The sequence below is a fragment of the Gorilla gorilla genome, chromosome 8 (assembly GCF_029281585.2).
Source record: "Gorilla gorilla gorilla isolate KB3781 chromosome 8, NHGRI_mGorGor1-v2.1_pri, whole genome shotgun sequence".
In the NCBI taxonomy this organism is placed as follows: Eukaryota; Metazoa; Chordata; class Mammalia; order Primates; family Hominidae; genus Gorilla; species Gorilla gorilla.
Window position 1 is genome coordinate 102,243,494 of NC_073232.2, and position 15,457 is coordinate 102,258,950.

Sequence of the window (15,457 nt, forward strand, 5' to 3'; positions counted from 1 at the left end):
TTGGACTGATAGGGGGAATGACACAGTCTTTGGCCTCCTGCTCCAGTGATCAACCTCCTCCACATTATTTTTTCTCATTTATAGTGTGTAATGTGTCCACCAAGTCCAAGAAAACATCCACTGCCAATGATGTGAAAGCCTTAGAATAGCTTGAATAGAAGTCAATCTGTGAGAGTTTCCTCACATTCAATGAATCATTTACTGAGAAACATGGGATTAATTTTACTCTCAATTTTTGAGAGTGTTCATTTGTTAATGTTTATTAGTGTTTTATTTACTTATTTTGAGAAGAAATGTTGGTTATTTTAATTTCTGTTTATTTTTATTTTAAGCTTTCAGCCACTGAGGAGAATGAAAGTAACTTATTTTCTTTCCAGAGAGTAAGTGAATATCACGTACAGAATAATTGCTGAAGTGTATTGCTCATGTGGCTGTAAAATGACCTAGCTATTAATGCAGAATGGATCCTTTTCATTTCAAAAACCGTTGATTGAACCTAATTGATTGTAGTGCTAGCAAAATATATGAATACTAATTACCATGAATGCTATCATTTAAAAAGGTGAGGTATTTATTTCTGTTTGTCTTGCATTGAGCAAAGGTATGTATTTGTATTAGTCAGTTTTCTACTGCTATAACAGGATACCGCAGAATGATTAATTTATGAAGAACAGACATTTACTCTGTGTATGAGTCTAGAGGCTGGGATGTCCAAGAGTGTGGTGCTGGCATCTGCTGAAGGCTTTCTTGCTCCATTATAATATGGCAGAAAGGCAAGTGACTACATGAGACAGAAAGAAAGAGAGGGAGGGGCCAAAATCATCATTTTTATCCTTTTTATTGTGTTTATTATCTTAGGAGTATTTTTAGCAGGTTACTACTCCTAAGATAACAAACACACTACCTTAGAAAGCTACTCCTAAGATGACAAACATACTGCCATACAATGGCACTAATCTATTGACCTCTTAAAGGCCCCACCTCTCAACAGTGTTACAATGGCAATTAAATTTCAACCTGAGGTTTGGAGGAAAGAGTCAAGCCATAGCAGCCTTCCTGTTGGGTTTTTCCTTGAAAAAACCGTGGTTGAAAATTTACTTTCAGATGTTATTTCAACTGTGAATTACATGGAAGCTTCTTTACTTGCACATATTTAGAATTTTGGGGATTGAAGCTTAAAACTAAAATCATATCTATATCTATATATCTCTATCTATTAATATCTATCTATCACCTTTTCTAAAAGAATGAGAAGCAGTAGAATGTGTCCTGTTTATTTTTGGCTATAGTGTATGGTTGAATTTGTTCACCAAGTTTTGTTTTATAATCTAGAATTTTGATATAACTCAATGTTTCTAATTTTTGAGAAATTACAGAAAATGGAATAGATTTCAAAATAGTGGAGCAAACTTCTGGGCAAACTTGATTCTTTCACAAAGGAAAAAGGAGAATGAAGTCTGCACACCATAGACTGGTGTCCTTGAGACTAATATTGGGAAAGACTGTAGAATAAATTACTGAAAGATAATTACTAAATATTTAGCTAAAGAAAGTGTATTCGCTAAAAGATAATAATAAATTTGTAAAACTCATGATTGTCCAAGTATTTCACTGTACTGTATCATAGAGTATCTTTACTCTTAAGGTTATGTCTATTGTTCCTATAAGATAGAAATACTGTATAATGGTATGCTACTGCCACGCTTTCCTTCTCAATGCTGTGTTCATTAAGTCAACTTGGCAGCTTGAAATTGGTTTTGGTGGGAATATTTATACCAGGAAAATCAGCAAATGCTATAAGTCAGATCTGGATTTTTTTGTTGTTGACTATCTAGACTTAAGAAAGTGATGAAGCAAATGTAAATAATACAAATAGACACAATAGTATGTTGTGTCTATAGCCATTACACTGTGAATAGCATATAACATTAAGAAAATATTTTTGCAGTATTTGAAAACTGTTTGCCAATTCAGCAAATAAATCATTCACATCATTGACAGATAAACAAAGTTCCAACATAGGTCCCTGCTGTTTTGCTTTTGTCCTTACTTGTTAACATGAATGAAAGTATCAACCAAAATTCATGTCATAAATAAGCTCATTCATCGTTTGCAACCATAGGCTGAATACAGATACAAGATTCAGCAAAAATCGGCAAAAGCATTCTGTGAGAATCAATTGTCTACATGAAATTTACAATAACGAGAGTGGTATATTTTATTATTATTTGTAAATTTTGAGTTATAATTCTTTATATCAGTAAAATTTGTAATAAGCTTTTATCAATACAATTTTGTGTGTATGTATATATGTGTGTGTGTATATATATGTGTGTACATGTGTGTATATATACACACATATGTACATATCTATACATACATATACATGTATATACATATACATATATATACATGTGTATATATATACGTATATATACATGTGTATATATATACACACACACGTATATATACATACACACACACACACACACACACACATATATATATATATATTTTTTTCCCCTCCCTCAAATGACTGGTTGTTAAACATTTACCAACACACCATGGCCTAAACTTATCCCTAAATCCCATCCTGCTTATTTTCTCCTGTTGAGATACTGAGTACTATTCCCTCAATTATTCTTTCTTTGATTTCCTATGTAATGTGTAGAATGTCCCGTTATATCTGGGCATGTATTTCTCTTCTATAATACTTAACTTTGAGTTTCAGTCACTGGTCATCCTATTGGCAACTCTCTGGGAAAACATGTCTTCTCCCTCTCTTTGTGACATGCATTATGGCCTTAGCTTATAGCCCATTATTCTATCATCAGGTCCTGAAAATGGAAATTGATTTTACAGCACATCTTGTAGCCATTTGTTCACTTCCTACTTTTTCCTTTCTCATCCAAATTACAACTCTCAACTCTAATGATGTTGAAATATATGAAGTCCCACTTATGCTTGCAAGTCCTCCAGCTTCCCTCCATGGACTTCATAGTCCTGGGAGATGTTTTCTAGTCCTCTGTGGCAGAATTCACAGTCTCCCCATGTCAGTAGAAGCAGGGAGAAGGTAACTGTCATGGCCTCCATATTCTCCATAGACGGGTCTGCTACTAGGAGGACATGTCAGGCTTATGAGAATCAAATCTCTGTTATGCCAAGGAAGTTGACATTGAAGACTGAGTGCTTTTTACTACAGGCCAAGAAACAGGCTTCTTGGAGCTTTCAAGAACTACTCTTCTTATTATAGGAAGTAAAAATAACCACTTCTCTGATAAGTGACAATTCTTCCTGTGTCCCTGTGAAGAAACTTCCTCAGACTATTGTAAGGCCTTATTGCTCCAGTCTCCTCTCATCATCATCTTCTTGGTCATTTTATTCCACGCACTAGTGTCTCCTCAGGCTTCTTGTTGTCATCACCTTCTTGGTTATTTGAGGTTTCAGCTTAGAGGTCTCCTCCAAGAAGCCTTACCTGCGTGGTAGGGCTCCTAGGTACCCCTGCAGCACTCTGCACTCTGACTGCAGAAGTGGTGGCGTTGCTACATAACTGCCTTACTTCTAAACTGTTTCTCGCACTGCTCTGTGAGGACAGAGACCATGTCTCTTTTCTCTATGACTTTATCTTCAGCCCCATTGTAGTGCCTAATAAAAGGCAGGCACTCAATATATGTGCACTGAATGAAGCAATGAATGAATCATTGAGTGTTTTCTTTCACATATTATTTCCTTCATTTTCTCTTTAGCTCCTCATTGTGAATATAAATAGAGAGTCCTCCACTTCTTATGCAGGAAGAGGAACCATTATGCAGGGAGACCACTCATATTTGACACATATAGCAGTAATTGCTTATGGAAAAAATTCAAGTGCAACACAGTTCCACCCTTTTGTCATCTTATTTTAATGTAAGAACAGAGCCTCTTGGAAAGAAGAGATTCATATAAAAATCTGGCATCTGTTTTCCAGATGCCAGAGACAAAGCCTTCATATAGCCTTAGTTTAGCTTTTTATATACCAATAAAGTTATTTTATCATCTGGTTTGGATGCTGACCAGTGATGATTACTGGGTTGGAAACAGCTTACTATACTTAGCCATCTATCAATAAATGCAATCACCAGCTGTGATAAATTAGGATTATAGAAGACTTAGGTGAGAATTTCAAAAAATGGTTCCTATTTCTGTATCTTTGCTGTACTTTAATCACCTGCCTTGTGGCTGACAATTGGACATTACAAACCATTTACCCTAATCTAAAAGCAATAATTTCTCAAATATGGGGAACACTTATATCAGAATCTCTTGGGATTCTTATGATAGTAGGGATTTCTGTCTCTGTCTCAGAAATCCTAACTCAGAATCTTGGAAACACAGCTTAGGAATCCGCATTTTAAGTAAGCCTATATAACAGAAACTGTCAGTGCTCCATTCAGATCCTCACGAATCCTATTAACTGCTTCTGTGTCAGACCCCTGACTTTTTCATATGCTTCTACAATGGACTGTACCTGTCACTTGTCTTCAGCATGAGGGTCAAGGTTGGGAGGAATGTCTGGGAGTTTATCAGCTTCCCATCTCCCTTTTGGCCAACACTAACTGGTGCTGAAGTTTGAAAGCCCTCACCTTAAATAGGAGAAAATATCTGAGGCATAACTTATACTCTAGATATTCCTAAAGGATTAGGCTGAAGATACTCCTATGCCACTTTGCCCAAATCATATCCTTGCTTGTCAGATTTCTTAGAGACAAAGGCTAATGCTAAGATTTTTGTTCAAGTGATTTGTTGAGGGAGTTCTCTCAGGATGTGGTTTTGATTGGAGACTTGCATCAGCCTGGCTCTATGATAGAACTCGGGAGGATGAATAACCCAATAGAGTTGGTCTCGGCTCAGTCAGCCATTGCTCATTGTTAGTTGGGGGACAGGCCTGGGCTGGGGAGTGAGGCATATCTTCTTAGGTGAGATTGCTTCCATTAGATTGAGGGCAGCTAACACTCAAACACACTCACAGCAGCTGGCTTGTGAAGCAGAACTGAGTGGGCCACTGTGGGTTAATTTTGTCTGTCAAGTTGGCTAGGCTATGATGCCCAGATATTTGGTCAAACACCAGTCTTTGCAGTGATGTTGCTGCGAAGGTAGTTTTTAGTTGTGATTAATCAGTGAACTTTGAATAAAGCAGATTATCCTTCACAATGTGAATCAGCCTCATCCAGTCAGTTGAAGGCCTTAAGTGAAAATACCAAGGTCTTCTGAGGAAGAAGGAATTCTGCCTCTGGACTGTCTTCAGACTTGAGATGGAAACATCAGCTCTTCCCTGGGTCTTTAGCCTGCTAGCATGCCCTAAGAATTTTGGATTTGCTAGGCCAACAATCTCGTGAGCTAATTCCTTAAAATGAATCCCTCTCTCACTCTTTGTGTATACACACACACACACACACACACACACACACATATATATACACACACACACCACACCCTGTTGGTTCTGTTCCTGTTGAAGAACGCTGAGTGATACAGCCACTAACAGCATCTACTACACTTAATTTTTTTCCTCTTCCATATCCTATTTTTCCACTCCTTTACTAGTTCATCCTAGAAGTATTTCTTTAATAAATTTATTGCATGTAAATCCTTGTTTCAGGGTATGTCTCTAGAAAACCTGACCCAGGAAAGCAAGCTTAGTAATTCTTTTTTTTAAGCTTATTTTAAGTTCAGAGGTACATGTGCAGGTTTGTAATATAGGTAAACTTGTGTCATAAGGGTTTGTTGTACAGATTTCATCACCCAGGGATTAAACCTAGTATCTATTAGTTATTTTTCCTAATTCTCTCCTTCATCCTACCCTCCACCCTCTGATAGGTCCCAGTATCTGTTGTTCCCCTCTATGTGTCCATGTGTTCTCATAATTTAGCTCCCACTTGTAAGTGAGAACATGCAGTATTTGGTTTTCTGTTCCTGTGTTAGTTTGCTAAGGATAATGTTCTCCAGTTCCATACATGTCCCTGCAAAGAACATGATCTTGTTCTTTTTTATGGTTGCATTGTATTCTATGGTGCGTATATACCACATTTTCTTTTTCCAGTCTACCATTGATGGGTATTTAGGTTGATTACACGTCTTTGCTATTGTGAATAGTGCTGCAATGAACATATGTGTGCATGCGTCTTTATGACAGAATAATTTATATTCCTTTGGGTATATACCCAGTAATGGGATTGCTGCGTAAAATGGTAGCTCTATTTTTAGCTCTTTGAGGAATTGCCACACTGTTTTCCACAATGGTTGAATAAATTTACACTCCCATCAACAGTGTTATAAGCATTCCTTTTTCTCTGCAACCTTGCCAGTACCTATTATTTTCTGACCTTTTAATAATAGCTATTTGCTATTTGGACTGGTGTGAGATGGTATCTCATTGTGGTTTTGATTTGCATTTCTCTAATGATTAGTGATGTTGAGCTTTTTTTCATATGCTTGTTAGCTACATGCATGTCTTCTTTTAAAAAATGTCAGTTCATGTCCTTTGCCCATTTTTTAATGGGATTTTTTTCTTATAAATTTGTTTAAGTTCCCTTTAGAGGCTGGATATTATACCTTCGTCAGATGAATAGTTTGCAGAAAATTTTCTCCCATCCTGTAGGTTGCCTGTTTACTCTGTTGATAGTTTATTTTGATGTCCGGAGCTGTTTAGTTTAATTAGATCCCATTTGTCAATTTTTGCTTTTGTTGCGACTGCTTTTAGCATCTTCATCATGAAATCTTTGCCCATTCCTGTGTCCAGAATGTTATTGCCTAGGTTGTCTTCCAGGGTTTTTATAGTTTTGTGTTTTACATTTAAGTCTTCAATTCATCCTGAGTTAATTTTTGTATATGGCATAAGGAAGGGGTCCAGTTTCAATCTTCTGCATATGTCTAGCCTGTTATCCCAGCACCATTTTATCAAATAGGGAGTATTTTCCTCATTGCTTGTTTTTGTCAGCTTTGTCAAAGATCAGATGGTTATAGGTGTGTGGCCTTATTTATGGGCTCTATATTCTGTTACACTCCTCAATGTGTCTGTTTTTGTACCAGTACCATGCTGCTTTGGTTACTGTGATCCTGTAGTATAGTTTAAAGTCACATAGCATGATGCTTCCAGCTTTGTTCTTTTTACTTAGGATTGCTTTGGCTATTTGGGCACTTTTTGGTTCCACATGAATTTAAAAATAGTTTTTTTTCCTAGTTCTGTGAAGAATATCATTGGTAGTTTGATAGGAATGGCATTGAATCTGTAGGTTGCTTTGGGCAGTATGATCATTTTGACAATATTGATTCTTCCTATCCATGAGCATGGAATATTTTTCCATTTGTTTGTGTCATTTCTGATTTATTTGAACAGTGTTTTGCAGTTCTCATTGTAGAGATCTTTCACCTCCTTGGTTAGCTGTATTCCTAGGTATTTCATTCTTTTGTGGCAATTGTGAATGAGATTGCATTCTTGATTTGGCTCTCAGTTTGACTGTTGTTGGTATATACGAATGCTAATGGTTTTTGCACATTGATTTTGTATTCTGAAACTTTGCTGAAGGTTATTAGCTTAGAAGCTTTTGGGCTGAGACGATGGGTTTTTCTGGATATAGGATCATGTCATCTGCAAACAGTGATAGTTTGACTTCCTTGTTTCCTATTTGGATGTCCTTTATTTCTTTCTCTTGCCTGATTTCTCTGGCCAGGACTTCCAGTACTATGTTGAATAGGAGTTGTGAGAAAGGGCATACTCATATTGTGCCAGTTTTCAAAGGGAATGCTTCCAGCTTTTGCCCATTCAGTATGATGTTGGCTGTGGGTTTGTCAGAGATGACTTTTATTATTTTGAGGTATGTTCCTTCAATATCTAGTTTATTGAGAGTTTTTAATGTGAAATGGTGTTGAATTTTGTTAAAAGCCTCTGCATGTTTTGAGATAATCATGTGATTTTTGTTTTTAGTTTTATTTAAATGATGATTCACCTTTATTGACCTGCATAGGTTGAACCAACCTTATATCCCAGGGATAAAGCCTATTTGACTATGATAAATTTTTAGATGTGCTGCCGCATTTGATTTGCCAGTATTCTGTTGAGGATTTTTGCATCTACCTTTCTCAAGAGTATTGGCATGAAGTTTTCTTTTTGTGTGTGTCTCTGCCAGGTTTTGGTATCAGGATGATGCTGGCCTCATAGAATGAGTAGGGAGGAGTTCCCCACTCCTCAATATTTTGGAGTAGTCTCAGTAGGAATGGTCCCATCTCTTTGTACATCTTGGTACATTGGTAGGTTATTTATTACTGATTCAATTTTGGAGCCCATTATTGGCCTGTTTAGGGATTCAATTTCTTTCTGGCTCAGTCTTGGGAGAGTGTACGTGTTTAGGAATTTATCAGTTTCATCTGGATCTTCTAGTTTGTGTGCTTAGAGGTGTTCATAATAGACTCTGATGGTTATTTGTATTTCTGTGGAGTCAGTGGAAATATCCCCTTTGTCATTTCTAATTGTGTCTATTTGGATCTTCTCTCTTTTCTTCTTTATTAGTCTAGCTAGTGGTCTATCTATTTTATTAGTTTTTTAAAGAAACCAACTCCTGGGTTTGTTGATCTTTTGATTTGTGTGTGTGTGTGTGTGTGTGTCTCAATCTCCTTCAGTTCAGCTCTGATTTTGATTATTTCTCATCTTCTGCTAGCTTTGGGGTTGGTTTGCTCTTGGTTCTCTAGTTAGAGTATGTGCCATATGGTAAGGAGGAAAATGTATAATCTATTGTTTTTGGGTGGAGAGCTCCATAGCTGTCTATGAGTTCTATTTGATCCAGTGCTGAGTTCAGGTCCTGAATATCATTGTTAATTTTCTGCCTCAATGCTCTGTCTAATACTGTCAGTGGTACATTGAAGTCCTCCACTATTAGTTTTTTGGCATCTATGTTTCTTTGAAGGTCTCTAAGAAATTGCTTTATAAATCTTTGTGCTCCTGCATTGCATGCATATATATTTAGCATAGTTAGGTCTTCTTGTTGAATTCAACCTTTTACCATTATGTAATGCCCTTCTTTGTCTTTTTTGATCTTTGTTGGTTTAAAGTCTGTTTTGTCTGAAATTATGATTGCAACCCCTGCTTTTTTGTTTTCCATTTGCTTGGTAGACTTTTCTCCATTCCTTTATTTTGAGCCTGTAGGTGTCATTGCATGTGAGACGAGTCTCTTGAAGACAGTATACCAATGGGTTTTGGTTCTTTATCTAGCTTGCCATTCTGTGTCTTTTAATTGGGGGCACTTAGCCCATTTACATTCAAGGTTAGTAGTGATATATGTGAATTTGATCCTATCATCATGATGTCAGCTGGGTACTATGCAGACTTGTTTAGGTGGTTGCTTTATAGTGTCACTGGTCTGTGTATTTAAGTGTGTTTTTATAGTGGCTGATAATGGTATTTTCTGTCCATATTTAGGACTTCCTTCAGGAGCTCTTGTAAGGCAAGTCTGGTGGTAATGAAGTCCCTCAGCATTTGCTTGTCTGAAAAGGATCTTATTTCTCATTTTCTTATGGAGTTTAGTTTGGCCAGATATAAAATTCTTGGTTGGAATTCCTTTTCTTTAAGAATGTTGAATATTGGCTGTGAATCTCTTCTGGCTTGTAGTGTTTCTGCTGAGAAGTCTGCTGTTCGCCTGATGGGCTTCCCTTGGTAAATTACCTTTTTCTCTGGCTGCCTTTAATATTTTTTAATTCATTCCAACCTTGGAGAATCTGATGATTATGTGTCTTGAGGATGATTTTCTTGTGAAGTACCTTACTGAGGTTCTCTGCATTTCCTCAATTTGAACGTTGGCCTCTCTAGCTAGATTGGGGAAGTTCTCATGGACAATATCCTGAAATATGTTTTTCAAGTTGCTTACAGTCTCATCTCTTTCAGGGACAACAATGAGTTGTAGATTTTATCTTTTTACATAATCCCATATTCCTCGGAGGTTTTGTTTGTTCCTTTTCATTCTTTTTTCTCTATTCTTGCCTGCTTGTCTCTTTTCAGAAAGCCAGTCTGAGCTTTGAGATTCTTTTCTCAGCTTGATTAGTCTACTGTTAATACTTGTGATTGCATTATGAAATTCTTTCAGTGTGTTTTTCAGCTCAATCAGGTCAGTTACGTTCTTTTCTACACTGGCTATTTTGTATGTCAGCTCCTATATCGTTTTATTGTGATTCTCAACTTCCTTAGATTAGGTTCAGTGTACCCCTGCATCTCAATGGCCTTCATTCCTATCCGTATCCTGAATTCTATTTCTGTCATTTTAGCTGTCTCAGCCTGGTTCAGAACACTTGCTGGAGAGATAGTGCAGTGGTTTGGAGGAAAGAAGGCACTCTGGCTTTTTGAATTGTTAGAGTTCTTGCACTGGTTCTTCCTCATCTTTGTGGGCTGATGTTTCTTCAGTCTTTGAAGTTAGTGACCTTTGAATGGATTTTTTTTTCTTTTATACTATTTGATGAACTTGAGTGTTTGATTGTGGTATATGGAGGGGTTAAGACAGCTGGCTTCACTTCTGGAAAATTTTATGGGGCCAACACTCAGCTCCCAACTCCTGGACTGCATGCTCTAATTCTGGGGGGTTTTTATTGGGCCCTGACTTTGTTCTCTGGCTACTTGAGGTTAGAAATCCACTGCATTGTGAGGGGGCAGAGGTGCTCCAAGACCACTAGTCACTATACTCTTATGGGTGGTGTCAAACGAAGCATTTTGTAGTGTGGTGGCAGTGGGTCTGTCCTTGTTTCCACGTGTCAGCAGCAACAGCAGCAGCAGTGGCAGCATGGTGGGGTGCATGTTCGTCAGCTGTGACATGTTGCTAGTGGGTGCATGGGCACCTCTCTCCCTGTGGGTGTTCACCACAGTGGTGGCGGTAGCATGGCTGGGGGTGGGGACTTGGGCCCCTGCTGACAACTGTCATGCTGGTGGTGGTATTAGCCAGGAACAGGGTGCTGCTAGGCCAAGTCTGTGTGTACTCTCTGTGTGTGGCAGACAGGCGTGGTCACTCAGGGAAGGGGAGGGTCTGCTGTTCTCTGTGCCAACTTTCACTCCAGGAGCAGTGTTGGCACTAGAGCAGGTGCTGGTGGAGGTAGGGCTGGCTCTCTCTGTGCTCAGCTAGGCTCTGACTGCAATGGTGGTCTGGCGGGAGGACATGGGTGGCGTACACTCCCACTGCAGCAGTGGAAGGGCAATGACAGGACAAGGAAGACAAAACCTGCCTGTGCACACATGTGCCAGCAAGGTGATGTGGGGGTTGCTGTGGGCCCTGCAGGAAGCTGCAGTGTGGGGAGAGAGCAGGCAAATTGGTGCATGACCATGGGGGCCACCTCGCTGGAGCTCTCTGCCAGTCAGGCACAGTCTGCCAGTGCAGGAAATATGATGTGGGTCCCCAGGACACTCAAGGCTGCCCTGCAAGCAGGCATGGCCACAGCATGCCTGGTCATTCTTATCCACACTAAAATTTGAGGAACACTGCTTTAAAGGTTGTATCAGGTAGTTACTGCTCTGCAACAAAACTGCCCCAAAACTCAGTGACCTAAAGAAATAATCTTTATTTTTGTAGGTTTTAGGTCAACTGGTTATATGATCTAGACTGGGCTCAAAGGAAGGGGAAGGTGGCTCTACCTAAGATCTCTCTCATTTTCTCCTTGGATCTGGGGACTAGACCAGGAATGTTCTTCTTATGGTAATAATGGTAGAGAGATAAGAAAGCAGGTAGAAATATGCAAGTGTTTAGCCTTTTTCCTGTTCAGAGAAAACTGGGGACTCACAAACCTTTTCACAACCTGAGCACAGTCTATCTCTTTGAGTTCAGGCTGGTAGTGCTTCTACCAACACAGTTCTCTAGACGTTTGTGGGTTTTCTATATATTTCATTTTCATTCATACTATGTGACAGAGGCCATACGAACAATTTTTTTTTTGTTAGTTTTACCTCTCTAGACTTAATTACTCCTATTTAGGTCATGACTGGTTGCTGGGGGATCATCCTCCCTTAGCTTTATGGAAGCCCTTCTGTGCAGCTGAGAAGAAAATGCCTTATTTCTTACAGATGTCTTAAGGGATGTACAACCAAACTCTTACTTTAATCTTTACTCTGAGGGCATGTCTTACTGCAGTGCCCTTAATCTTTGTCCCCAGGAATTATCTTAATTTGAGAATCTTTTACTGGTTGAAAAGTCTAAATATGAGAATGCATTTTACTTTGAGTAACAGCTTCCTGCATTTCTGAGCCATGTTCCCTCTCAGTTCTGTTTTCAAATTTGCTAGTTCATGCTTGAATTTATCTCTCTCTTATAGTAACTTCTGCTTATAGACAGCTAAAAACAAGCTGATGCTTCCAATATTCTGTCTGAAGATTTACTTGGACAAATTCAAAAGTTTATTAGATACATTTTCTATCTTCCAAGTTACCATAAATGACAGTTCAACCAAATATTTCACATCTATATAATACAAGCCTCCTGTAAGTTTTCTTACTACGTCTCTAGCCTCCTGTAAGTTTTCTAACCATTTTTCCAGCTTTAACACTTTTCTTGCCATTTTCTCAGCCTCATGCACCATCTAGTTCTAAAGCCAGTGTTTCATAATTTAAGTTTTTGTTACAGCAGCATCCACTTTCCAGCACCAATTTCTGTATCACTTCACTATTGCTATAACAAACTATCCCCAAACTCAATGCCTAAAATAACAATCATGCCAGGCGCGGTGGCTCACGTCTATAATCCTAGCATGTTGGGAGGCCAACCAAGGCAGGTGGGTTGCCTGAGTCTGGGAGTTCAAGACCAGCCTGAGAAATGTGGGGAAACCCTGTCTCTACAAAAAATACAAAAATCAGCTGGGCTGGTGGTGCATGCCTGTAGTCCAAGCTACTAAAGATGGTGAGGTGGTAGGATCACCTGAACCCGAGAGGTCAAGGTTGCAGTGAGCTGTGAACATGCCACTGCACTCCAGCCTGGGTGACAGAGCAAGACCCCCTTCTCAAAAAATAAGATAAAGTAAAATAAAATAAAATAAAATAAAATAAAATAAAATAAAATAAAAGCAGTCATTTATTATGTTTTGATAATAGATGGCTCTGATCTACAGGATAAGAGAATAGATACAGAGGGGTGTGTAGTATTGCTATTAATACAATCTATCACAAAGATTAAGACTTTTTACCTTGGAATGGTAGAGAATACATTTTTATTTGTCTGTTGGATAATGATGTTATTTTCTTTTCACACTTAAAAAATGCTTTGATAAAACTGTACTGTTTTCTTCCAAAAAATATCAATGACAGGTTTTTAAGTCTGCAAAACATCAGTAAATGAAGGAAGCTGCCGCTTTAAAGTTGCAAATCCAAGTTTGAAGCAACCAAAATTTCTACAAGCTCTCACTTCAAAGGGTAGAGAACTGAGCAGGGCAGCTTGATAGAAGAAAGTCTTCTCTTTATTGGCAGAGTCACTCTAGGAGCCAATATGTTTTCTGTATTCCAAGGCCCATGGAAGGAACATATAGAGCTTTGAAGTCAGTTGAACTGAAGTATTTGGGGAAAATTACTCAATAAGGCAGAGGGTGAGAATGCAAAAACTGGACGTGGTGGGAAGAGCTGAAGACCAGTATGACCTTAGGACCTGGGGCACTGCAGCACCTCTGTATGCCTGCAGAGAGAATGCAGTTTGCCGCATTCTGCTGTGACTTTATCTTGACGGTACCTATCAAAACTACATTCTCTTGTTTAGGTATATCTCCTCTACATACAGGGCTCTTCTTTGCTTCCCCTTACCAAAGCTGCTTCTCTCATCGAAATTAGCATTTATTTACGCTTTCATTCAACAAACATCTGAGTGAGTGAAAAAAATGTCTGTTGAGGACTCTATCCTTTGGTGCTTTGTGAAACAGAAAGGAAAGGTTGGGTTCATAATAGCAAGAAGGGTAATAAGTATAATCTACATGATTGAATTAAAAAATCTTGCTCTGCATATTAATTTTGTAAATACGGTAATCGGCTAATATTTGCATACTATGAAATGCTTTTACCAAAATATGACTGGAAAACAAATATGCTCCATTCTTTGTAATGTAGTGAATTAGTCAGGGAAGACTAATTGCTGTAGCAAAACTTCCCCAAACTCAGTGGTTTAACATAATCAAAATTTATTTCTTACTCATAACAGAGTCTCATGTGGATGGGAGACACTACTCCAAGAGGTCATTCAAGAATCTGGGCTCCTTCCATCTCGATGCTTCCCCATATTATATTATACAGTGCCTTGTAGTTCGCCCTATTTACCTGTCTGACGGTGACGAAGAATATCATGGTTTTAAAATGATCACGTATCATCTGTGACCTTTCTATGTGTGCATACCTCATATGCACTTGCGGAGATCGAACCTTATTTCCTTCCCTTTTAGTGTGGATGTACTTAGAGACTTGCCTCTACTGAATAGAAAAAAAATGGAAGAACAATCTTTGGAGACTAGATCCTAAAAAGCTTCCTGCTTTCTCTTTCTCTCTCTCTCTCTCTTTCTTTGTCTCAGGTTGCTAACTTTGGAGGAAGCCAGCTGCCATGTCACAAAAAGATTCAGGAAGCCATGTGGGGAGGCCCACATCATGAGGAACTGAGGTCTTTGCCAATTACCAGCAAGGAAATGAGGCCTCCTGCCAACAGCCATGTGAGTATCCTACCTTGGAAATGGACCCTCTAACTTTAATCAGCCTTCAAATAACTGCAGCCCCAGTTGATGGCTTGACTGCAACCTTAGGAGAAACCCCGAGCCAAAAACATTGAGGAAAAACACCCCCAGATTCCTATCAGAAATTGTGTAAGATAATAAATGTTTATTGTTTTAAGCTGCTAAGTTTTAGGGTGATTTGTTATACAGAAGTAGATAACTAATACAGAGACAGAAGAATTACTTTTGGGAGGGTTTTATCATTCTGGGCCTGCAAGAAGCCTAAACTGCTTCCTACCCCTTTGTACTGATGAGAGCTGAGGCACATGGTCACACCTAAGAAGCTAACTGCAAGAGCACCTGGGAAATACAGTCTAGCCAAGTGCCCAGGAGGAAGGAAACACTTTGATAAATAGCTGGCCAGTCTTGGCCACATTCAGTGAGTTTATATTTGGGAATGTTTGGACCACAAGAATCTGGTGACTATTTATTCCAATTCAGACAAGATTCTTAGAGGAAATAGGTAAAGTCTTTGACATAGTCTCTTTTCGAGAATGATGCCAAAAATGGCTGGAGTTTGTCTATGTCTTTGGTTTGTCTAATTTAGTAGTGCTGTCATAACAACAACAGCAGCAGCAGCACCGCTACCGACAACTAACATTCATTGAACACCCAGGCATTGTAACAAGCATTCAGTTAATCATCACAACAGCAGAGTGAAGTAGGTACAATTGTCTCAGTTTTACAAATGGGGACAATGAGACACAGAGAGGTTAGACAA

At 38.7% G+C, this 15,457-nt stretch overlaps 1 long non-coding RNA gene across 1 annotated transcript in view; it reads left to right on the forward strand.

Moving 5' to 3' along the window:
* The window catches only part of LOC129525132 (uncharacterized), a 61,464-nt gene extending 46,602 nt beyond the window's left edge, over nucleotides 1-14,862 (forward strand). The window contains exon 2 of the long non-coding RNA XR_008669220.2: nucleotides 14,542-14,862. This is a non-coding gene — a long non-coding RNA (uncharacterized lncRNA). The remainder of the gene's footprint in view (nucleotides 1-14,541) is intronic.
* Nucleotides 14,863-15,457: the final 595 nt, after the last annotated feature.